Source organism: Erythranthe guttata, chromosome 4 (genome assembly GCF_056151865.1).
Source record: "Erythranthe guttata isolate IM_541 chromosome 4, IM_541, whole genome shotgun sequence".
Taxonomy (NCBI): domain Eukaryota; kingdom Viridiplantae; phylum Streptophyta; class Magnoliopsida; order Lamiales; family Phrymaceae; genus Erythranthe; species Erythranthe guttata.
Window position 1 is genome coordinate 11,198,475 of NC_142536.1, and position 3,279 is coordinate 11,201,753.

The window sequence follows — 3,279 nt, forward strand, 5'->3', positions numbered from 1 at the left end:
AAGTTTGTGCATGTCCAGTTGAGCGAGTGGGTTTGTGCACGTTTGTTGATTTGTATTAATGTCCTAGGATTGTAGTTTTTGTTTTCGTGATCCTTTTTGCGAATGCACTTTTGCGTGAGTACTTTTGTGCATGCTTTTGTACTTTTACTTATGTGCGTATCTTTTCTTACGAGTGTTTTTGTGCACGTTTCTTGATGCGCATTCATGTCCTCGAACTGTAGCACGTATTTTCATGATCGCTTTTGTAATCAAATTTAGACAATGTTCGAGCCCGAATTTGGAAATTTGACGTTACACCGGAATTGTAGCCCGCTGAAATAGCTTTCTAATGCCGCCGGAAACTGTTGATTTGGTGTCCGGATGAGAAAGTTATGCTCGACTTCGTGGACACTACCGAAGATGTTGAGGGATCCTCTCTTCTAATTTGATTTTATTTTCCTAATTGCAACTTTTTTCTTACTCTTTGATCGTTTTTTCTTCATGGACACCTAATTATCCATTTGTACCTATAAGATACTAAATCCACCAATTAAAACAGAAATATAAATTAATCCAAAAAAAAATCCACGTAAACGTAAACGTAGAGTGTTATTTCTACACTCCACTGTATCTTTTGTATCTAGTGTTTTTTGTAGCACCCCCCTTCTTATCGGGCGATAAATCGAACCGGTTTATCGGAATATTCATTTAAACTAGCGGAAGCAAAGGATCTCTTTGTAATTTTTAAAACTTTGGAATGGGATGAAAATGCAATTATTAAACTTTGCATTTTTTTTTTTTTTTGAAATATTTCTTAGGTTACTTTTAGCCGAATAAAGGTTTCGTTTGGAAACAAATTTCGAGAGGAGGATTTTCATTCGAGTGCTACACTATCAACTATCGATTTTGGTTCGAAAAGAAATCAGAGTTTTGAAAGGGTATTTTGGTGATTAATTCGAAAATTACTAATTGAGGCGTGGAAATAACGAATTTACCAAACGGGCTATTTTACAATAGAAGTACGATCTATACCGGATTTGAGTTCAAAAGGTACGAAAAGGAAAATACGGAGGTTTAATTTACATCACCAAAAGAAAAATCCAAAATATTTAGCATCGTTCATAGGTCCTCGTACAACTTCCAGACATCCCGGGCAAGACATCGATCCGCTACTCAATCAATTCCGGTGGAGGGTTACTATTACTATTACCTGCAATTAAAAGACATCTATATGAGCTATAAAGCTCAGTAAGAAATCTGATGAAATATCAAACTTTGAAAATACGTTATATATAATATATAATATATATAGTTACCCTTACTCACGTTCCAAACAACATAAGGCGAACGGTTAATCACATAATTCACGAAAACACATTATTCACACATAAACACGTACTTATGCAAAATGACTAAAATGCAATTTTTATGAAAATCGTGTAAAAACATTTTTCGTTTATCGGATCCGTGAAAGATTAATTTATGTGCCTAGCAGTAAACTATAAAGCGTTTCGAGCCCGTTCTGTAAAACCATCATGTATTTCATCCTTGGATACCGGCCCACCGTATCCCGTTTATTCACTAAGCACTAACTTTTGTGCCTAGCAATAAACTATAAAGCGTTTCGAGCCCGTTCTATTGTGGAATCAAACCACGTATTTCATTCTAGTCGGATACCGGCCCACCGTATCCCGTTTATTCACTAAGCATTCCATTAATCTTTCAATTTAAAAACCATTAAATGCAACTTTTCGAAATCATGCTTATGACCCACACGTAACATCACATCTAGGTAATAATCCATTTCAATAAATTCTCACAGCAATTAATCCACATACAGGCAGCAATTAAAAGTACAAAATCTGAAAATCTCATCATTCATAGCCATTAAATCAAAGACATGAAAATAAAAGCACAAAACATAATAAATGACATGCAAATGTCCTAATTTCGAAATAATAGAAAACTAATTCCAAACATTCCCAAATTAAATCCTAGAACTCCTAACTGACCCAAATTTCAGATTCTAATATTATTTTAAATTTTCACAAAGTTTCGAATTTTCTTGAAATTAAAAACTCAAAAATTCCATTTTTCTTTTAAAAATCAAAACCTCTAATATAACTTCGATTACTTTGAAAACTTTTGTAAAGAAAACTCTTCCCCATTTAATGCTTGCTAGAAAAACAGATTTAAACTTTAGAAATGAGAGATTTTTCGGAAATTGCAGTTTTGACCCCAAAGTTTCAAGATTTACACATGCAATCACACTAAAAGTTCAAAATCCACTTTTTTATGAAAACCCCTAACAATCTGAGATTTTACTTTGAAAAATGCAGAAAACAAAGTTAAAAAGTTACTTTATGCAGAAATTACGAAAATTACATATTTCACCCCAAAATCTCTAGATCTATACATGCAAGACCACTAGAAGTTCAAAAATCACTCTTTTCTTACAAAACTTCTTAAATCCGAATTTTTTGTTCAATAAATGCTGGAAAACAGTTTTGAAAACACATTTAAGACTGACTTTTCAAAAATTACAGATTTGACGCAAAACTTTTGAAGATCTACACATGCAACCACATAAAAGTTCAAAAATTCATTTTTCTTGAAACCCCTTTTAGAAATCCGAAATTTCTAATGCTTTTGGCCAATAAAGGTTGTATCTACCCACTACCAACATAGATGATGCATGCAAGAACAAGAAATCAACAATAAACACCTCTTTTCCATTTTTCCCCAAAAAGCCCTAATTTTTTCGAAATCACTCCCAATCTTTTAGAAAATTTTGAAAACCATTTCAATACTATTGATGCCATTAAATTGCAGCAAGAAATCAGAATTTCTTACCTTAAAATCGAAGAGAAGAAAGCAACCGAAAGAAGAGATGCACTCAAACACCGAAAGCTAACCAAGGTACTTTGATTGTGGAAGAGATTGAGTGGGTTTTCAAATGAGATGTATATTTCTTTGATGAGTAGTGATCTAGGCTGCTCCATGACCGTGGTTAAATAGGGGAAATTTAAAGTGATTTTGGGATTTCTTTAAAAAAATGGGAGTTGATGTGGAAGGAGATGAAGAATGGAGGTGGTGATGTTTACGGTGGAGAGAGGAGAAGGAGACAAGTAGGGGGTTTAGGTGTTGGAAGAATAAAGAAAAAGAGTGGCTTTTAATCCTACTAAGCAAGTGGGTTTAGGCAAAATAATTAGCATTTGCCAAGTGGAAAGGCATGCAATATTATCTCTAATTTATTTATTTAAAATAAAACACCACTTGCATAAACACCACACACATCCA

General features: G+C 33.6%; 1 long non-coding RNA gene across 1 annotated transcript; it reads right to left on the reverse strand.

The window, feature by feature from the left end:
• Positions 1–920: 920 nt before the first annotated feature.
• LOC148771128 (uncharacterized) lies at positions 921–2,970 on the reverse strand. Its single transcript, XR_016031035.1, has 2 exons — positions 2,833–2,970; positions 921–1,189 (listed from the first exon to the last, which is right to left on the reverse strand). It is a non-coding gene; the product is annotated as an uncharacterized LOC148771128 (long non-coding RNA).
• Between the last annotated feature and the right edge of the window lie 309 nt (positions 2,971–3,279).